General features: G+C 45.8%; 1 long non-coding RNA gene across 2 annotated transcripts in view; it reads left to right on the top strand.

The window, feature by feature from the left end:
• The window catches only part of LOC141579999 (uncharacterized), a 504,242-nt gene that overhangs the window by 54,505 nt on the left and 427,014 nt on the right, over positions 1 to 22,723 (top strand). For both annotated transcript variants that reach the window (XR_012511983.1, XR_012511984.1), the window contains exon 4: positions 1,346 to 1,548. This is a non-coding gene — a long non-coding RNA (uncharacterized LOC141579999). The remainder of the gene's footprint in view (positions 1 to 1,345; positions 1,549 to 22,723) is intronic.

Genomic DNA, 22,723 nt, shown 5'->3' with positions numbered 1-22,723 from the left:
GTGCCAGGACTTTGAAGTGTTGCACTGGTTAATATTAAAGCTGTGGTTTTAGAGCTTTGGGGCCAATAAGGGCTGAGCAGAGCAGCTCTTAGTGGCTTAGTGCTGTGAGGATATGGGGAGGCTATTGCTTTGGACACATCCAGGAGCCAGGACGGGAAGAAAGCAGCAGCCATAGCCTGCGGGTACCACTGGAAAGATGGAAAACCAGAAATGTCCAGAGAAAATATAACTGGGAAACTTGAAACTGTCCATTTTGATCTTGCACTGGGAAGTTCTGTTGCTCACCCCCATCTAGTGTGTATTGGTCTGTTTTGGCGCTGCTGATTCAGGTGTACCCGAGACAGGGTAGTTGTTTATAAAGAAAAAGAAGTTTAGTGGACTCACAGTTCCATGTGGCTGGGGAGGCCTCAAAATCATGGTGGCAGGCAAGAGAGAATGAGAACCAAGTGAAAGGGGTTTCTCCTTATGAAACCATCAGATCCGTGAGACTTATTCAGTACCACGAGAACAGTATGGAGAAACTGCCCCCATGATTCAATTATCTCCCACCGGGTCCCTCCCACGACACATGGGAATTAAGGAGCTACAGTTCAGGATGAGATTTGGGTGGGGACACAGCCAAACTCTATCACACTAAGTGTGCTCATACGGCTGGGATTGGACCACATGTCCTGGCCCTTCTTGGGCCATTGCTGCTCCGGAGCTGGCTCTGAGACAGGCCCAAAGGCTCCTCCCATTGGAATTTGAAAGCAGGCACTTAGAGACTGAGCCAAGAGTGGAGGAACAGAGGAGCCTGTGCTCGCAGGATCGCGCGTCTCATAACTGGAGTCCCTAGGCTGAAGGGAACAGAATCCTTTGGCTGAGGTCCCTGGAGGGACCCCTGTGCCTATGTTTCCAGATACTTTGGGGATCCCTGAAACCTGTACCCTACAATAACTTATTTTCCAGACAACCAAATAAAAACAGATTTCTTTGGGGGAATGATTTGTGCCAGTTCATATAGATCTCGGAATTGAGAAGTCTTGTGTGAAGTGGGCTTTAGAGAGTGTGCGGCCCTCACATGACTGATTTTTGGCCTGCGGAAGTATTTCTTGATGGCATTTGACCAATTTTAAATATTTTTAGGTATCCATGTAGACTCTCCAGTTCACCCCAATCCCTGCCACTCCCTCTTAACCCCTTGTCTACATCACAATGTCATTTCTTTCTGGCCCCTGAGGACATTCAGCTGGTGACTCCGGATTGAGCCCAATCCTCTGACTTTAGAGAGAGGTGCAGTCACTGACCCAAAGCCACAAGGGGTTAGCATGGCAGGGGCAAGAGCTAAGATTTTTCTAACTTCCAGGAAGAGTGGAGATGGAACGTCAGCCTCCCGAAAGAACCTGTGATATGGACACTGTGGGCAAATATGCCTCGACTGGATCCCTCATATGTGCACTGGTGGGCGCTGGAAATACAACGTGAGCAAGACCAAGACCCTGGTCCGGGGCAGGGGCTCACGTTCTGGTGGAGAGAGACAGATCATGTTCTATTAAGCAGCAGTTGGCGGTAAGAAAAAGAAAGCATGGTGGGAGATGGGCATGGGAGCGGGGCTGGTCGGCACAGGGAGGTCTCTCGGAAGCGCTGACGCAGGTGAGGGATAAGCAGGTGGACAACGTGCGGATGAGCGTCCAGGTTGAGGGACCGGACGAAGGACCTGGTGAGCAAGTCAACCGGGTTTGAGAAACAGCAAGAGGAAGAGCAAGGGCCAGGCACGATGGCTCATAGTTGTAATCCCAGCATGTTTGGAGGCTGAGGCGGGCAGACCACTTAAGCCCAGGAGCTTGAGACCAGCCTGGGCAATATAGTGGGACCTGGTCTCAACAACAATTAACAAGAAAACAAAAAAGAAGAGGGAGGGCAAAGTGTGTAGGTGTTCCAGGCCAAGGTAAAGTTTTTAGTTCTTTTCCCAAGTGGCTTGAGAAAGTTCTGGAGGGTTTGGAACAGAAGAGTGAGCTCATTGCCCTTCTGATCGGACGGCATCACTGGGCTGGTGTGGTGGCGGAAGAGAGCAGACCACAGTCAGGTCAGGCGAGAGGCCACTGGGGGCCCACGCGTACTGCAGGTCAGAGCTGCAGGCTCAGAGGCTGTGGAAGGGTGCTGACCGCTTAATGCCTTTCCTGGAGCTTCCCCATGCACATTTGTATCTTAACAGCGTCCACAAGCGTCCACGTAACAATGACGAGAACCACAACAAACCCTTTCCCCCCATGTTACTACAATAGATATCCTGCAAAACTGACTTCTGGAAAGCACAATTTGGCAAACTCTACTCTTCTTTCTGCTCCATGCAATTTCAAATAATCAGGTTACCAGGGAGGGTGGTGGCCTAAAGTTTCCCGATGAAACATTTTGACTCTGCTCCATCCCATCTGCCCTGTGGGTATCAATTAGAGCCATTCCTTGCTCCCGCTGCGTCAACTCAACGTACTCTATGCGGAGCCGACACCACCCCGTCTGTCTCTGCAACTTATCTGGAGAGATGAATTCAGAGAATCCGTGAATGACTCAACGTGAATCAGATTTATTTTATTGAGGGGAGGGAGGGGAGGTGATGGTTTGCAAAGACTGCTGTTCCCCACCAGACGATTTGGGCTTAAGTGGTTTGCCTCTCATTCTCCCCTCTCACCCCCACACCTTGTACTGCTAAGGCTGCAGGTGAATAAGAGCAGCAATGTCTAGAAAGGTCTCAGAGGGCAGAGACCTACCTATTTCCCTCCCTCCAACGCTGGCTTATAACTCACCTGCTGCCAACCCTAAGCTGACCTCTGAGTTTTATGGTTGTCTGCTGGCACTGGAGAAGGCTGCTAAATTGAAGCGTTGCACGGGGCCGTATTAAAGCTTGTGGTTTTAGAGCTCTGGGGCCAATAAAGGCTGAGCAGAGCAGCTCTTAGTGGCTTGGTGCTGTAAGGATATGGGGAGGCTGTGGCTTCGGACACAGAATGAGGCGGAGGTCAGTTAGGGCTTTCCAGCGTGTTCTTTATGCTCCAGGCTCTGGGGTAGTAAGCACGAGTCCTCTCTAGCATCTCTGCTGTTGTGTCACCTGGGTGAGTACCTGTATTTCTTGAGTGTCCTTGGGCCAGGCTTATGCATCCACAGACACTGACAACTGGAGTTCCACGAGGCACTCAAAGCGCCCCGGGCCTCGCACGCCCACCTTGCTGCAGGATCCTGGGAGGAGGGCAGGAACTGGACTATCTGGGGCCGGGTCCTCATCGGTGGAGACCCATCACAGAGTGGCCTGGACATGTGACTGGAATAACCCTAACAGGAGTGATGTGAGTTGTGGGTCCATCCCAGCAGCTCCTCCAGGCGCCACGTCGGGATGTGTGGCAGCAGCCAGTCCCCAGGAGCTGCTTGGCCCTGCAGGTGCTGCGTGTCGCCCAAGGCTGGTGCTTGCTGAAGCTTGAGTGTGTCTTTTCGTGCATTCTCAACTCCTCTTCACCCAAAGCTGAGCCAAAGCTTCAGAGACGGTCAGGAAGAAGCACTCACACCCCAGGACCAGAATGACAGAATCATAAATGTGCGCACGTGGGAGGCATCTCCGGATCCCGAAAGCTTTCTGCATACAGCGTGACCAATGAGGTCCATCCACATGGGCAAGTTATTTAATTGATAAATGACCTATATGAGTTTCAGAAGACTAATGGCAGCAAGATACGTAGAGCAACAATTCCCAAGCGGTGTCCTGTAACAAATAGCTATTGTCTGTGGCATCAACAGAGTGGTAATTCTCTGGTCTCCAACACCAGGCTCAGGGGTGTGACGCCAGTGAGCTGTGAGCCGCTCGCAGGCCCGGCTGCTTCCCGTGCGAGACTTCCGGGGTGCCAGTGCCCCTGGGGGGTTCGGGCCTGGGATGGATGAGTCTCTACCTTCTGGAAGGCCTTTACATGTAACCCCGGCGAGGGGAAGCAGAACTTGGGAGAGACGGCAGTACCCGAATCAAGTAAAACCCAGAGGAACATGGTCCCCGGCAGGGTGGAGGAGCTCACACCTGCGTGTTGTGTGCAGCTGAAAGGCTGGCCACTTGCCGCGCCTCGGATTCAGATACGGCGCAGGTGAGGGCCTGGCAAGCAGTTAGGTTAATTTCGGAGACGGTTAGAGACGAGACTAAGTTCCAGGTGAAGGCGGTTCCAGAGTGGCTGGGATTCGCACTCCGATGGAGCCCTTCAGACGGGGGTAGCTGCCCGCGCTGCGGTGAGTGCCAGAGGCTGCTGGGTGGGGGTGTCCCTCCTGCACGCATGGATGCCCCGAGGACTCACGGACACCGAGTCCCTCTGCTGGGCCCAGACGTCCTAATTCCTGCCCCCCTTGAGGTGAGACCCCGTTTCCCGCCAGCCGCATTCACTTGGCTTGGCTGCCGGCGCCGCGTTCCTCTGGTTCTTAGCGGAAGGGGCTGCGCGGCCTTTCCAGGGGGTGTTTGGTGATGTGCGGTAGGGAAATGCTTCGGGATGTGAGTCATCTGGCAATGGTGATTCTCATTTATATGAAATGCTGGTTTTAGGGGCCAACTCATAAGCCGGGACTCCCTCCCCTTGATTCTAGAACGTTCGGGGTAAGGACGCTCACGACCTGGTTTCCTGTGTCGCGTGGCTCAGGGGCTCGCCCTGGGCGTGGGGGGCCGGGGCCGGAGCCTCGCCTGCAGAGGGGCGGGTGGGGGCGCCTCGCGGCCTCTCGCGGAGAGCGGGGGGCGGAGGCCGCGTTCTCCAGGGCGCGGCCTCTGCTGGGGAGGCGGGGATCGCGGGGCCGAGGAGCGGGGCGCGCGCCGGGGAGGGGCCGGGGTCTGCGGAGAGCGCGCGGGCCTGGAGGAGGTCGCCGGTCTCCGCTCCCTTCGCCAGGGCCCCGCCGGGCATTTAGGGACCCTGCGAGGAGGGCGCGGTCTGAGCCCCAGCGGAGGTTCCCCGGGCGCTGAATCCGAGCGGAACCCGGAGCGCGCGATCCGCGGGGCTTGGAAGGAGCCGCCCGGGCTGGAGGTTCCGAGGCAAATGCCGGCGCGGCTGGAGACTGCGAAGGCCCCAGCAGGGAGACGGGGCTCGGGGTCGGCAGGGCCCGCTCCCTCCCGGCGCTGGGGGCGCTCCAGCTTCCCGCAGGCGGAGGCGAGTCAGGGCCCCGGGCCCGCTCTTGCCCCAGCAGCCCCACGGGGGCGATTTTCCCGCCCTCCGCTCGGGTCCATCTCCACCGCGGACTGGCGGCCGGGCCTGCGCCCTGCGCTCCCAGGCCAGAGCGTTCAGCCGTTTCACTGCGGGCACGGACGACGGCGGCGCCACGCGGACGTGCGTGGGAACAGCCCCCGGACCCGCTAGCAGACTTCCGCGGTTTCGCGGGAGGGAGGGGCAGAGCGCAGGGGCTCCCCGGCGGGGAGGGACGTGCGGCTGGGCTGGGAAGAAGGGTGGGCGGGTGGCATCCGAACCGCAGCCCTGCCGAGCACGGCGCCAGCCACCAGCGCAGTTTCCTGTCCTTGCAGCCAAACTGTAAAGGGAGACATTGAGCTCCTGCAACAAACTCGGGGCTAAATTTTGCGATTTAATGTTTTTAATTAAAAACAAAATTAGTGTATATATATATATATATATATATATATATAACATATATATAGCTGATTCGGGAACTTTATATGTGTGTGTGTGTGTATATATATATAGCTGATTTAGGAAGGAATAGCTGCTTATCCTGTGGAATTTCTGAACATTCACAAAAGTTTTTTTTTTTTGTTTTTTTTTTTTTGTTTTTTTTTTTTTTTTGAGGCGGAGTTTCGCTCTTGTTACCCAGGCTGGAGTGCAATGGCGCGATCTCGGCTCACCGCAACCTCCGCCTCCTGGGTTCAGGCAATTCTCCTGCCTCAGCCTCCTGAGTAGCTGGGATTACAGGCACGCGCCACCATGCCCAGCTAATTTTTTGTATTTTTAGTAGAGACGGGGTTTCACCATGTTGACCAGGATGGTCTCGATCTTGTGATCCACCCGCCTCGGCCTCCCAAAGTGCTGGGATTACAGGCTTGAGCCACCGCGCCCGGCCCACAAAAGTTATTAAAGACTGCTATGGCTGGGCGCAGTGGCTCACGTCTGTAATCTCAGCACTTTGGGAGGCCGAGGCGGGCTAATCACTTGAGGTCAGGAGTTCCAGGCCAGCCTGGTCAATGTGGTGAAACCCCTTCTGTACAAAAAACAAAAATTAGCTGGTGTGGTGGTGCACGCCTGTAATCGCAGCTACTTGGGAGGCTGAGACAGGAGAATCCCTTGAACCTGGGAGATGGAGGTTACAGTGAGCCGAGTGAGATTATGCCACTGCATTCCAGCCTGTGTGATAGAGTAAGACCCTGTCTCCAAAACAAAACAAAACAAAAGTGAAAAGTCCTGACATACCACTATACAGATGGCCAGCCATATAAATATTTTCTATTAATATTCAATGCATACATGGCTTATACTGTAGATGGTTTGTAATTTTTTTTTTATATATCACTATTTTATGTCAATTAGACATCTACGTCATTATTTTAATTTTTAAATTTATTTTTCTTTGGTATTTCAAGAACTTTTAAAACATTTTGTAGGAATACAAATTTTCAGTTAGGAATAGTTCAGGAAATTGTTCAACATGGTGACAACTGTTAATAGTAATGAATTGTGTACAATTGTGTACTTGAAAATTGCTCAGAGAGTAGGTTTCAAATGTTCTCACCACACAAAAAAAATACAAGTATGTGAGGCTGGGTGTGGTGGCCTCAACAGCTGTAATCCCAGCAACTGTGGGTGGCTGAGGTGGGTGGATCACTTGAGGTCAGGAGTTCGAGACCAGCTGGCCAACATGGCGAAACCCCATCTCTGCTAAAAATACAAAAATTAACCAAGCATGTTGGCACATGCCTGTAATTGCAGCTATTTGGGAGGCTGAGGTGGGAGGATCTCTTGAACTTGGGAAGCAGAAATTGCAGTGAACTGAGATTGCGCCACTGCACTCCAGCCTGGGTGACAGAGCAAGACTTCGTCTCAAAAAAATTTTTTTTAAATCTATCTATATATATATGAGGTAATACATGTGAGATAGCTCTATTAAACCATTCAAAAATGTATCAAAACATGATGTACATCATAAGGGTATACAATTTGTCAATTAAAAAATAATTAAACCTTTTATAAAGGTACTAGTGTCTTGCCAATTCATCTTGATAAATCTGAATTCCTATATGTGCTTCTCTCCCCACCACGCCCAGCTTTACTGAGTAGTGGGTATCCCAAAACTGCACGTAATTAATGTAGATGACGTGGTGAGTTAGAGTTGGGACATAGGTGTGTACTGGTGACTCCTATCATTATCACCACAGTTTAAATAGACTAAGTGTAAGTTTTCTGGTAAAATGATTTTTTTCTTCCTCCTTCATTGAATAGACTTGCCATTTTACCCATATTTTAATGATTTTCACTGTCTTCATGTCCTTTTTTTTTTTTTGAGATGGAGTTTTGCTCTGTCTCCAGGCTAGAGTGCAGTGGTGTGATCTCGGCTCACTTCAGTCTCCGCTTCCTGGGTTCAAGTGATTCACCTGCCTCAGCCTCCTGAGTAGCTGGGACTACAGGTGCGCATCACTGCGCCTAGCTAATTTTTGTATTTTTAGTAGAGACGGGGTTTCACCATGTTGGCCAGGATGGTCTCAATCTCTTGACCTTGTGATTCACCCTCCTCGGCCTCCCAAAGTGCTGGGATTACAGGCATGAGCCACCACGCCCGGCCTCATGTCCTTTCTAAAAAGGCACTACAAAGAACTTTTTTTGGTGTAAGTCCTATTATGTGAACATTCTGATCTAGCCAGACTATTGTATCTTTCCTAAATATGCCTTTTTATCTTTTTATCTTTGTACTCATCTGGGGTGCTGTCTTCATTCTTTTCTGATATTAAAGCCTTCCCATTTTCTTCAAATTCCTCATCCTCTGTGAAGGTTTCCCCTTTTAAGGTAGCCCTGAGTGACTGGCGCTGCCTCTGAAAACTAAAGCACTTACTCTCCCACCTGCACTTCTGATCCACACGCATGTATAGCTTTGTAATAGCTTTGTTTGCTTGAATTAGCTACAGGCCTTCATAATGTTTTCAACTGTTTCCAAATGTGCCCGTCTGAGCGAACTTACACACTCCTGGAGGAACATGGCATCGTCTTTTGTAAGGAGGATGATTATAGGTAAAGGTATGTGTAAATATAGCTGAGACTTCTTACTCAAGCAAATTGGGGCAAAGTCAGAAGGAAGCTGTGCCGAGTCTGAGTGATCGCATTTATTCAAACAGTTGTGTCACCATGTTTACACGAAACACTAGTGAGATTAGCAATGTATTCATCATGCAAACTCCAAGATTCTGTTTTAATGAATGAATGGATCCTTAACAAGAGTTTATATTTGATTTTGTCTTACTGTATATTAGCGAGTCCTTCTCTGTATGAAAAAATAGTTCATTCTATTAAATTTGGTAACCTGCAGTCTCCTCACACTATTAGCAAACAGATTTCTTTTTTCTCCTTTATCGATACGTAATATTTTACATATTTGTGGAGTATGTGTGTTCATTACATGCATAGAATATTTAATGATTAAATTAAATATTTGGGGTACCCATCACTTTTAGTATATTCTTGCACTGCTATAAAGAAATACGTGAGACTGAATAATTTATAAAGAAAAGAGGTTTGACTCATGGTTTTGCAGGCTGTACAGGTTGCATGATGCTGACATCTGCTGGGCTTTGGGGAGACATCCGGAAACTTACAATCATGGTGGAAGGTGAATGGGGAGCAGCACTCCAAATCGTTGGTGGAGGTGGGGGAGAGAGAAGAGGGAGGTGCTACACACTTTGAAACAACCAGGTCTCATGATAACTCACTATCAGAAGAACAGAAGCAACAAGATGGTGCTAAGCCATCCATGAGAAATCCACCCCCATGATCCAGTCACCTCCTGATATGGTTTTGTTGTGTTCCCGCCCAAATCTCATCTTGAATTGTAACTCCCACAATTACCATGTGTTGTGAGAGGAACCCAGTGGGAGGTAGTTGAATCATGGGGGCAGGTCTTTCCCATGCTGTTCTCCTGACAGTGAATAAGTCTTATGAGATCTGATGGTTTTAAAAATGGGAGTTTTCCTGCTCAAGCTCTCTCTCTCTTTGCCTGCCACCATCCATGTAAGACATGACTTGCCCCTCCTCATCTTCCACCACAAGTGCGAGGCAACTGTAAGTGCATGAAACCTCTTTTTCTTCCCAGTCTTGGGTATGTCTTTATCAGCAGCATGAAAATGGACTGATGCACCCCTCACCAGGCCTTACCTCCAACACTGGGGATTATATTTCAACCTGGGATTTGGGTGGGGACATGGATCCTAACCATGTCAGTCACCTTGAGTGCTCATTTTCATGTGTTGTGTCATTCCAAGTCCTCTCTTCCAGTTACTCTGAAATATACATATAATATTGTTTCTGAGTATAGTCACCCTAGTCTGCTATCAAACATTTGAACTGCTTCTATCTGTCTGTTTATACTCATTACTAACCTTCTTTCATCCCCCACCATCCCTCACAGTCTTCCCAGTCTCTGGTATCTGTTCCATGTTCCACACCCATGAAGTCAAGTTTCTGTTAGCTCTCATGAGTGAGAACGTGTGATATTTGTCTTTCTGTGCTTAGCTTATTTCACTTAAGATAATGGCCTTAAATTTCATCCATGTTGCTGCAAATGACATGTTTTCATTCTTTCTTATGGCCAAGCAGGATTCCATTGTGCACTAAGTACCACATTTCCTTTGTCTATTCATTTGTGGATGGGCACGTAGGTGGATTCCACATCTTTGCTATGAGATCAGTGTTTTGATAAACATGTGAGTATGAGTATCCCTTCTACCTACTCATTTCTTTTCCTTTGGATTAAGGGATTGCTGGACTGTATGATAGCAAACATTTCTTATATATTTATTTATATTATACTTACAGCTCACAGGGAATTCAGAGCCAAGTTTTATATTTCATTTAAAAATAGATTTTGGGATTTTTTTTTTTTAACATCCAGACGTGTATTAGTCTGTTCTTGCACTGTTATAAAGAAATACCCGAGACTGGGTAATTTATAAAGAAGAGTTTTAATTGGCTCACCATTCTGCAGGCTGTACAGGAAGCATAGTGGCTTCTGCTTCTGGAGAGGCCACAGGAAGCTTACAGTCATGGCAGAAGGTGAAGGGGAAACAGGCATGCCTTATGTGGCAGAAGAGTGGTGGGGGGAGGTTTACACGCTTTTAAACAACCAAGTCATTAATGAGCACCCACTCACTATCGGGAGAACAGCACCAAGGGGATAGTCTAAGCATTTCCTGAAGGACCATCCCTATGATCCAATCACCTTTCACCAGGCCCCAACTCCAACACCGAGGATACAACTTGACATGAGATTTAATGGGGACACAGAACCAAATCATATCAAGACCTTAGCTCAATGGATGCCCGTTCCAAGTAAGTAGTGTCTGAGAAACGAGAGCTTAATTTTCCAACCCTGGTCCTAGGAAAAACAGCCCCACGTGGGAATTCAGAACATTTGGCTTCCAGTAGTGTGTCCTGCATCGTGGGTCTGGGTGGCTTCCCCGCTTCTATACTGAGAAGGTCTGATGATCGCCCGCTGTGTTGCAGGTCTATGAATTTATGTGAAAATGGGTCATAAGGGTCCTTCCAGGAAGCAAGTTCTCAAACAGCCTGGTGCCTCCTGGATTGCATAAGCTCAGTGTGAGGCTGACCTCAGGGCTTGTTATCTTCATTTTGGGTTTTGTAACAGTGACCCGGCACGTAAAAACAACATTAGTGGTCTTAATGAAGTACCTTTATCTTGCTCTCCCATCTATTCCAGTGTGCTGGAGGAAAAACGAAAGCTGCCAAAGCCAGTGTGCAGTTTAAAGACAGTAATGAGTTCCTGCTGGTAACATGTTATGCACGCGCAGCCCAGCTGAGTCCCATAGAAGCAGGGTAGAGAGGACCATTATCTGACAAAGTCACACACCCACCAAATGGTTTTCCTACTGCCCTCTGCACAGCGGGGGCTGCGGTGGCCTCCCCTCCTCCCAGAGGCGCTTCTGTGGTTGAAATCAAATAGAAGCAATTAAACAATAAATACGAATTACTGGCTCTTCGGGAGCTCCAGGGATATTGATTCAAGTCCTATAAGAATAAATTGTCATCTTCTTTGACTTATCTGGGATTATATTTCACCACTAATTAAAGGTCACCCAGGGAGTGTTCCCTTGAATATAAAGAGCTCTTGGACTCTGGGTGCTTCAAGAAACAGTTGCTTTGCTGAAAGAGGAGGAGGACCTTTTGCAACTGAAGCTCTCTGGTGCTACAGGCCCCATGCACAATGCATTTTTTTTTTCTTTTCTTTTTTTTTTTTTTTGAGACGGAGTTTCGCTCTTGTTACCCAGGCTGGAGTGCAATGGCGCGATCTCGGCTCACCGCAACCTCTGCCTCCTGGGTTCAGGCAATTCTCCTGCCTCAGCCTCCTGAGTAGCTGGGATTACAGGCACGCGCCACCATGCCCAGCTAATTTTTTGTATTTTTAGTGGGGACGGGGTTTCACCAGGTTGACCAGGATGGTCTTGATCTCTCGACCTCGTGATCCACCCGCCTCGGCCTCCCAAAGTGCTGGGATTACAGGCTTGAGCCACCGCGCCCGGCCGCACAATGCATTTTGTGAGCAACGTTGTCAAAATTGAACATTGCTGCCTTACTTAGAGTTCAAAAATCATTTGATCTAATAAAATGGACACAGTGTCCTTATAGCAAAGGGAATTTTCTTGGTTCACAATTGCTTGAGGTTGACTTCATTGTTGATAGAAAGCCAACTGCTGGATTTTTTTTTCATTAATGGTGTTGCAATCATATCTAAATGGAAAATACAATAAAGTCAGCTATAATTTGTGTTGAGCTTAGACTGTCTCATTATTTGGAGGATAGATTGCCTCAAAGAGCTGGGCAGAGATAGCATTGCCCTCAGTTTTGTGATATTAGTGATCTCGCCTTGATGAATTTTAATACCGTTTGGTTTAAATGCAAATGTTGAAATAAATAATTGCTTTGCTGCAGGCTGAAGTTGAGCAGGCTAAGAATATCTTACTATTAAGCACATGGATAAGATGAATGTTTTAAAGGAAAAGCTTGGCGTGTTATCAATTATATTATGTAGAAGAATTAACAGAAAAAAATGTTCGTAATAAGTTTCTTCTTCTCCAGTCATGCACCAAGGGGACTTTGTTGCATGACTTGCAAAGCGTCCTGATCTCTTACAGACAGTGTTAACAGTGTTCTCAAACTCAACACAATTTCCTAGGCAAAATGTCTGGGTTTGTGTGTATGTTGTGTCTTTCAATCCCACACTGTGCCATCTTCTAGGCAAATTTAATGTCTATTTCTCTGCCATGTCTCCTCCCTACATGCCTACCAATTCACACAGATAAGGCAGTGAGACTCTTGGAGCCTGCCCGACCCAGGTCCTCCCTCTGGAGGGCAGAAATGTACCAAACCACCATGACACACTAGCCAGAGCCAGCACTGGGCAAGTGTACCTCTTCTCCATCCTGGTGCTTCTGTCTCACGGCTCTTACAATTGTCCCTTTGTCTTTAGATAACCCGATGACAATGTGCCTTGGCAGTGATCTTTTTGTGATGGATTCCCCAGGTGTTCTTTGTGCTGTTTGTATTTGGATGTCTAGGTCTCTAGCAAGGTTGGGGAAGTTTTCCTCAGTGATTGCCCCAAATACGTTTTCCAAACTTTTAGATTTCTCTTCTTCCTCAGGAATGCCAATTAGGTTTGGTCACTTAACATCATCCCAGACTTCTTGGAGACTTTGTTTGCATTATTATTTTTTTTTTCTTTTTCTTAGATTGGGTTAATTCAAAGACCTTGTCTTCGAGCTCTGAATTTCTTTCTTCTACTCGTTTGATTGTATTGCTGAGACTTTCCAGCGCATTTTGCATTTCTGTCAGTGTGGCCATTGTTTCCTGAAGTTTTGACTGTTTTTTTAATTGATGACACCTATTTCATTCAGTATTTCTCCCTTCACTTCTTGTGTCATTTTTTTGGATTTCCTTACATTGGGCTTTGCCTTTCTCTGGTGCCTCCCTGATTAGCTTAACAACTAATCTCCTGCATTATTTTTTCAGGTAAATTAGTGATTTCTTCTTGGGTTGGGATAGGCACGTCTGAGCTCAGACTCCCCTTGGGCGGGTGTTGCTGTGGCTGCTGTGGGGGATGGGGTGAGGTGCCCAGGTCAACAGAGTCGTGTTCCTAGGATTATTATGTCTCCCTTCCTGTGTCATGAAGGTTGGCAGAGAAGTGGGGGAAAGCCACAGTCACCGGCCTCATCCAGCTCCCACAGAACCCGAAGGGCCAGTCTCACTCCCACTGTGCCTCCGCCGGGAGCACTGAGCCTGTTTCCAGACAATGGGCAAACGGGACTGAGAACTTGCCCAGGCTACCCACTCGCTGCTGTGAAAGCAAGTATGGCTTTCCTTCTCCCCCTGCCCGTGGAGTCTGCACACCGGATTTACACCGTCCTCCAAGTTCTGGCCAGGACACTTCTTGATCAGTTCAAATTGTTACAAAGTTCAGCTGGAGATTTCCGTTTCCCTGTAGCCTTTTTCTAGTGCTTCCGACCACCCTCCTGAAGAACCTCAGTGATGCTGGGCAGAAATGGTTTGCTAGGGACCCAGCGAGCTCACAGGGCTTTTGCCGCTGCTTCTACTGCCGCTGTATTTTGCTGGGCTCTCTCAATTGACTCAGCTCCATGTGAGGTCAGAACCTTCTCCTGTAATCTAGACCTTCAGTTTCCCCACTGGGGGGTGTGTTTTGGGGCAGGTGATCTCCCTCTCCCACTTCCACAGTTTGGGCGGTCACTGTATTTGGAGTGTCTCCCCAATCCTGCGGGAGCAATCCACTTCTTCAAAGGGTCTGTGGGTCCTCTTGGGTCTCCTGATTTATTCCTGCAGTTGTTCTGTTGTAAAAATTCACAGTGCGAGCCTCCACGTGCTGCTCTGTCTGTCTGAGTCAGAGCTGCAATCTAGTCCTGCCTCCCGTCTGCCATGCTCCCTCCGTTTTGGGTTTTGGCTGTTATCAGTAACACTGCTATGAACACTTCTGTACAAGTTTCTTTGTGTGAACACGTTTTCGTTTCTCTGGGATAAATGCCCAAGAGTATGTTTTTTGGGTTATATGATATGTGCATGTTTAGTTTGATAAGATATGGCCTGAACGTTTTCCCGAGTGGCTGTTTGGTTACGTTCCCACCAGCAATGAGGGTGCTTCCAGTTTCTCTGCATCTTCGTCAGCACTTAGATTGGAACGGGTTCTCTTCCCCCATAGGATGGAAAAGGGCTTTCCTCCCCCATTCCCAATTTCCAGAGATGGAGACTAGAGAGTAAGGGAGAGAAGGCACACCTGTGATTACACAGTTAAAAGAAACTCAAATAATATTGAAATAAATGTCTTTGTACGTAGAATTCTTTGTTGTTTATTAATTACGGTAGTGGGTCGGTACAAGACTTCCGAGTACCGTTACTTACCTTCTCCACATTCTTTACTCCCATCCGTGGGCTGCCCCAGCTTAGGCGCTCCCCTTCATCACTCCTGCTACTGCCACTGTTACCATTACTCTCACCACCACTGCTGCTACTCACCACAGTCACTGCTGCCATCACTGCCACCCATAACAACTCTTACCACCACCATTTCCACCGTCACTACTCCTACCATTACTGTCACTACTACTGCAGCTGTCACCACCACCACTGTTACCACGATCACCACAGCTACCACTGCCACTGCTGCCACTGCTCCCGTGGCTGCTGCCATTACCTGTCAACGTGATCACTCCTCACACCAGCGTAACTACCATGAGCGTTTGCTGTGAGTCAGACACTCTGCTGAACATTTGCAGTTATCCGGTCACAGGTGCTCCTCATGGCAACTCTGCAGCAAATGATCATTTCCGGGTTACAGATGAGGAACCTGAGGTTTCAAGGATTCCTGAGTTCAGCATCAAATCAGCACCGCTGTTGGCTCCACTCTGAATCTTAAAGTGATTTTTGTTTTAGATTCAGGGGCACACGTGCTTGCTTGTTACATGGATTCTCCATGCATAATGGTGGGGGTTGGCCTTCTAGTGCATTCTTCACCAAATATTGGACATTGTGCCCAGCAGTACCTTTTCAGCCCCCACCCCGCTCACTCTATTTCTGCCCAGTGTCTATTTTCTCCACTTTTATGTCCATGTGTACCTTCTGTTTAGCTCCCACTTAGAGGTGAGAAACTTGTGATACTTGATTTTCTGTTTCTGTGATAGCTCACTTTTTACAGTAATGGCCTGCAGCTCCATCTGTGTTGCTGCAAAGGACATGATTGCATTTTTTTTTTAATGGCTGTGTAGTGTTTTACGGTGTATATATATTACATTTTCTTTATCCAGTCAACTATTGATGGACACTTAGATTGGTTTCATGACTTTGCTATTGTGACTGGTGCTGCAGTAAGCACACAGGTGCAGGTATCTTTTTTATATAATGATTTCTTTCCCGTTGGGGAGATGCCCAGTAGTGGGATTGCTGGGTCAAATGGGAGTTCTCTTTTCAGTTCTTTGAGAAATCTTTATACTGTTTCTCCCAGGGGTTGTACTAACTTACATCCTTGCCAGCAGTGTGTGAGGGTTCCCTTTTCTCTGCATCCATGCCCACATCTGCTGTTTTCTGACTTTAATAAAAACCATTCTGATGGATGTGAGATGGCATTTCAGTGTGGTTTTGATTTGCATGTCTCTGACAATCATCCACGTTGACTCTGGTACCCAGTAGCTGACTCGCTGTCTTACCCCTTGGCCAGTTTCCTTCGGTCCTTAGCTTGGAAACTCATTTCTTCCTCCATCCACTCCCCATCCATCCTCTAGGACTGACAGGACATCTCTCAGGTGCTAGGCTCTGTCAGCTCACGATGAGCCTTAGTCTGGAGAAAGTCTCCTGGGGACGAAGCCGTCAGGACAATGACCACGGTGACCACAGTGAGAGTGTAAGTAAGGGTGGCACACCTCTCTGCTCCTTGGAACTGCCTGTCCTGCTTTGCACTCTGGCCTTTTGAAGAAACCGATTTCTCCCAGTGACTGAATTTTTCATGACCTTCTGGGATTCCAGTTTTCCTTGCTGCCTCCCTGTCCTTATCTCTCCCATGGATTTGCTGATTGAATCCTCTCCTAGCTCTGGAGTTCTGGAGCTGGGAGGTGGAGATAAACCATATGAACTTTATGTGCCTGGAACATAAAGCATATTAACAAGTGTCATTTTTTATCTGATTTTAAAAAAAGGTGTACAGAAATATTTAACATTTAAATAATTGCAAACATACTTATTGAAATTTATAGATTAGTTATATACACAAATATAATTTCAGCTAAAAATCCCGACAGAATAGTTACATTTAAATCACTGGGTGTGTAGAAGCCAGTTTAGAAGTCTTCTAGCCTCCTAAGTTCATCATCCTTAAATTATATTTAAAAATGTGATCGTTTTGATTTCAAGTGAAAGATCAAGAGGTGTTATCACATTTCATCATTCCAAAATGAAAATTTTATCTGTACCATGCCATTCACAGGCTACACGGACACTTAAAGCACCATTGCAAGACTTTAAATGTGTAAAATGTTTACTTAAAAGCTCCAAGGATTTTCTTTTGAAGATTGTAGGGGTTTAACCTTGTTCTAACAACTGGAATTGTGAAGAAACTAACAATAATTTTGTTTTTCTCCTTTAGTCTCCTTTTAAAACAGTTCTTTCTTTCCTTCCCATCACCATTCACTTCTAAAGGAGTGTAGTGAATGGAATGATTCTTAAGCAAGTGTTTGCTCATTTTGTAGTGAGGTTGGAATCCCATGGTGATATGATTTGCTGTTTGCTGGGTCCCCACCCAAATCTCATCTTGAATTATAGCTCCCCACGTGTCATGGGAGGGACCCCATGGGAGGTAATTGAATCATAAGGGCGAACTTTCTTGTGTTTTCTTGTAATAGTGAGTAAGTCTCATGAGATCCTATGGTTTTATAAAGGGTAGTTACCCTGCACACGGCCTCTCGCCTGCCGCCATGTAAGATGTGACTCTGGTCCTCCTCTGCCTTCCATCATGTTTGTGAGCCCCCCTGCCCAGCCATGTGGAACTGTGCGTTCATTAAACCTCCTTTCCTTTATGGATTACCCAATCTCAGGTATGTTCTTATAGTTGTGTGAGAATGGATGAATACACATGGGGAACAATTTTCCAAAATCCAGTGAAAGATGTCTCATTATTTCCAACTAGGCAGAGGTGCTAGCTTTCAGAAACACAAAATACAACCTAAGTCTCTGAAATAAAATAGTATGAGTTAGCATGTTTTAAAAGAAAGCGTATGCATTGTCAGAAACCTTTTTTCAAGGCAAACGATGCGAGCTTTCCAACGAACGTAGTTGGTGCTGGAAAGTAGCCTCTTTCCCTGTATGATAGCAGACTGTAGAGGCATTCCCTGTCATTACCTGGGAGGCTCACAACACACCTAGAATAAAGGCTCTGTAAAACCTGACCAACTTTCGTGGCATTGCACTCTCAGTGTGTTTCTGTATGGGTATGTAAACACTGCAGGCAGTTCTTAGAACAAACCAGACAGAAATAAAATCATGACCAGGTAGATTACAAAGTGAGGTGGTAACCCTGTGAGTGCTTATGATGAAAAATTCATCCCCACACTGAAATAAGTTCAAAGTTAAGGTCATCTGTTCTAACAAATAATAGTTTGTAATGAATGAATGAACTCACCTGAATCCTTGTTCTAAGCTGACTTTAACAGAATCTCTGGCCGTTGCTCTTGGGTTGGGCTAATGAAACCGATTCCCGTCGGCCCTTCTCCACCTTCACCCACTCGTGTTGTGTGTTTACGCTGCTCTGGCCCTATGGCTCCCACAGCGTCCTGGCTACAGTCATCCTTAGAATTTCTGCATGAGTCCCAAGACAACCAATGCCTGGCCTTGCCTGTGTGCCCTGGAAGCTTTGTTCTGTCCATCTCTGCTCACTGTCTCACCTGGACACCAGGTGTCAGGAGACCCACACCCCTACTCTGACCTGGCAGTGAGGGGAAGAAGAAATGCTGTTTATAATCAGATGGAAGAGATGTGGCTCCCGTCATGCAGTTAGATTTCACGGTAGTAAGACATTTGAAATTATTTTCTTGTAGGGTTTTGGTTTGTTTTCAGTTAGATTGAAAAATAATGGGGCAAGTGGGGATACTTTTAAGTTTTGCTGCCATCTGGAGGGAATTAATTTATCCCTTTGTAATTGAAGATTCGATCCAAAGATGATTTCTAGCTGGAGGCCTTCTTAAGGCATGTTGAATTGTTGGCAATCAAACATTTTAAGTGTTTTTTCTTTTTTGAATTTCTTTTTTTGTTACTTTCTGGCTGATTGAGGCACAGACAGATGGATTTTTTTTTCTAATGGCCTGGCTGATGCCTGGAAATAATATGTTTTTTCTTTTTCTCCTGAGTAATAAAAACAAAACCAACATGTCTTCTTTGTGTGAGATAACTGATCAGTTGGAATAAATACCAGAAGTTATTGAGGAGGGAGAGTGGAGTGGAGTTCAGAGTCCAGGCTCTGGAGCCAGACTGCCTAGGTGTGAGTCTCTGCTGCTTGTAAGCTATGTGACCCAGGGTAAATTACTTACTCTCTCTGTTTTCATGTTTTCTCATCTGTAAAATGTTGATAGTAATGAGAAATCTCTTAGGTTGATGTGAATATTAAAAATGATATTTGTAACTCAGAACAGTGTCCTGGTACATTGTAAGCATACTATAATAATTTTTTTTTGTTATACTTTAGGTTCTGGGGTACATGTGCAGATCATGCAGGATTGTTGCATAGGTGCATACATGGCAATGTGGTTTGCTGCCTCCCTCCCCCCGTCACCTATATCTGGCATTTCTCCTCATGTTATCCCTCCCCAACCTCCCCATCCCCCAGCTGTGCCTCCCCTGGCCACGCCCCAACAGACCCCAGTGTGTGATGCTCCCCTCCCTGTGTCCAGGTGTCCTCGTTGTTCGACACCCGTCTATGAGTGAGAACATGCAGTGTTTGATTTTCTGTTCTTGTATCAGTTTGCTGAGAATGATGGTTTCCAGATTCATCCGTGTCCCTATGAAGGACACAAATTCATCTTTATGGCTGCATAGTATTCCATGGTGTATATGTGCCTCATTTTCCTTGTCCAGTCTATCATCGATGGGCATTTAGGTTGGTTCCAGGTCTTTGCTATTGTAAACTGTGCTGCAATGAACATTCATGTGCATGTGTCCTTATAGTAGAGCGATTTATAATCCTTTGGATTTATACCCAGTAATGGGATTGCTGGGTCAAATGGAATTTCTATTTGTAGATCCTTGAGGAATCGCCACACTGTCTTCCACAATGGTTGAACTAATTTACACTCCCACCAACAGTGTAAAAGTGTTCCTATTTCTCCACATCCTCTCCAGCATCTGTTTTCTCCAGATTTTTTAATGATTGCCATTCTAACTGGTGTGAGATGGTATCTAATGTGGTTTTGATTTGCATTTCTCTAATGACCAGTGATGATGAGCTTGTTTTCATGTGTTTCTTGGCCTCATGTATGTCTTCTTTTGAAAAGTGACTATTCATATCCTTCACCCACTTTTGGGTGGGTTTGTTTTTTTCTCGTAAATCTGTTTTAGTTCTTTGCAGATTCTGGATATTAGCTCTTTGTCAGATGGGTGATTGCAAAAATTTTTTCCCATTCTGTTAGTTGCCAGTTCACTCTAATGATTGTTTCTTTTGCTGTGCAGAAGCTCTGGAGTTTAATTAGATCCCATTTGTCTGTTTTGGCTTTTGTTGCCAATGCTTTTGGTGTTTTAGTCATGAAGTCCTTGCCTATGCCTATGTCCTGAATGGTTTTGCCCAGGTTTTCTTCTAGGGTTTTTATGGTGTTAGATCTTACATTTACGTCTTTAATACATCTGGAGTTAATTTTAGTGTAAAGTGTCAGGGAGGGGTCCAGTTTCTGCTTTCTGCGCATGGCTAGCCAGTTTTCCCAATACCATTTATTAAACAGGGAATCCTTTCCCCATTGTCCTTTTTGTAAAAGATCAGATGGTTGTAGATGTGTGGCATTGCCTCTGAGGCCTCTATTCTGTTCCATTGGTCTATATCTTTGTTTTGGCACCAGTACCATGCTGTTTTGATTACTGTAGCCTTGTAGTATAGTTTGAAGGTCAGGTAGCATGATGCCTCCAGCTGTGTTCTTTTTGCTTAGGATTGTCTTGGCTATGCTGGCTCTCTTTTGGTTCCATATGAAGTTTGAGGTGGTTTTTTCCAGTTCTGTGAAGAAGGTCATTGGTAGCTTGATGGGGATAGCATTGAATCTGTAAATTACTTTAGGCAGTATGGCCATTTTCATGATAATGATTCTTCCTAACCATGAGCATGGAATGTTTCTCCATCTGTTTGTGTCCTCTCTTATTTCCTTGAGCAGTAGTTTGTAGTTCTCCTTGAAGAGGTCCTTAACATCCTTTGTATTCCTAGGTATTTTATTCTCTTTGTAGCAGTTGTGAATGGGAATTTGCTTATGATTTGGCTCTTGGTTAGTCTGTGATTGGTGTATAGGAATGCTGGTGATTTCTGCACATTGATTTTGTATGCTGAGACTTTGCTGAAGTTGCTTATCAGTTTCAGGAGATTTTGGGCTGAGATGATGGAGTCTTCTAAATATACAATCATGTCATCTACAAACAGAGACAATTTGACTTCCTCCTTTCCTAATCGTATACCCTTTATTTTTATTGCTTGCTTGATTGCTCTGGGTAGAACTTCCAATACCATATTGAATAGGAGTGGTGTGAGAGGGCATCCTTGCCTAGTGCCAGATTCCAAAGAGAATGCTTCCAGTTTTTGCCCATTTGGTATGATATTGGCTGTAGGTTTGTCGTAAATAGCTTTTGTTATTTTGAGATATGTTCCTTCAATACCTAGTTTATTGAGAGTTTTTAGCATAAAGGGCTGTTGAATTTGTCAAAGGCCTTCTCTGCATCTATTGAGATAATCATGTGGTTTTTGTCTTTGGTTCCGTTTATGTGGTGGATTACGTTTATAGACCTGAGTATGTTGAACCAGCCTTGCATCCCTGGGATTAAGCCTACTTGATTGTGATGGATAAGCTTTCTGATGCGCTGTTGCAATCGGTTTGCCAGTATTTTATTGAAGATTTTTGCATCTATGTTCATCATGGATATTGGCCTGAAGTTTTCTTTTTTTGTTGCGTGTCTGCTGGGTTTTGGTATCAGGACGATGTTGTTCTCATAAAAAATTTTGGGGAGGAATCCCTCTTTTTGTGTTGTTTGGAATAGTTTCAGAAGCAGTGGTACCAGCTTTTCTTTGTATGCCTGGTGGAATTTGGCTGTGAAGCCATCTGGACCTGGGTTTTTTTCGCTTGGTAGCCTATTAATTGCTGCCTCAACTTCAGCCCTTGTTATTGGTCTGTTCAAGGTTGTAACTTCTTCCTGGTTTAGGCTTTGGGAGGGTGCAAGTGTCTAGGAATTTATCCTTTTCTTCTAGGTTTGCTGGTTTATGTGCGTAGAGTTGTTTGTAGTAATCTCTGATGGTAGTTTGCATTTCAGTGAAATCGGTGGTGATATCCCCTTTATCATTTTTTATTGCATCTATTTGATTTTTCTCCCTTTTCTTTTTTATTAATCTGTCTAGTGGTCTGTCTATTTTGTCGATCTTTTCAAAAAACCAGCTCCTGGATTTATTGATTTTTTTGAAGGGTTTTTTGTGTCTCTATCTCCTTCAGTTCTGCTCTGATTGTAGTTATTTCTTGTCTGCTGCTAGCTTTTGAGTTTTTTTGATCATGCTCCTCTAGCTCTTTCAATTTTGATGATAGGGTGTTGATTTTAGATCTTTTCATGCTTCTCATGTGGGCATTTATTGCGATAAATTTCTCTCTAGACACTGCTTTAAATGTGTCTCAGAGATTCTGGTATGTTGTGTCTTTGTTCTCGTTGGTTTCAGAGAACATGTTTATTTCTGGCTTCATTTCATTGTTTATCCAGTCAACATTCAAGAGCCAGTTGTTCAGTTTCTATGAAGTTGTCTGGTTCTGAGTTAGTTTCTTAATCCTGAGTTCTAATTTGATTGCCCTGTGGTCTGAGAGACTGTTTGTTATGATTTCTGTTCTTTTGCATTTGCTGAGGAGTGATTTACTTCCAGTTATGTGATCAGTTTTGGAGTAGGTACAGTGTGGTGCTCAGAAGAATGTATATTCTGTGGATTTGTGGTGGAGAGTTCTCTAGATGCCTATTAGGTCCACTTGGTACAGATCTGAGTTCAAGTCCTGGATATCCTTATTAATTTTCTATCTCGTTGATCTGTCTAATATTGACAGTGGACTGTTAAAGTCTCCCACTATTATTGTGTGGGAGTCTAAGTCTCTGTGTAGGTCATTTAGAACTTGCTTTATGTATCTGGGTGTTCCTGTATGGGGTTCATATATATTTAGGATTGTTAGTTCTTCCTGTTGCCTTGATCTTTTTACCATTATGTAATGTCCTTCTTTGTCTCTTTTGATCTTTGTTAGTTTAAAGTCCATTTTATCAGA

The sequence above is a fragment of the Saimiri boliviensis genome, chromosome 10 (genome assembly GCF_048565385.1).
Source record: "Saimiri boliviensis isolate mSaiBol1 chromosome 10, mSaiBol1.pri, whole genome shotgun sequence".
NCBI classification, from domain to species: domain Eukaryota; kingdom Metazoa; phylum Chordata; class Mammalia; order Primates; family Cebidae; genus Saimiri; species Saimiri boliviensis.
The sequence above is the reverse complement of the archived record's forward strand: the minus strand, read 5'-3'. Positions and strand labels throughout refer to the sequence as shown.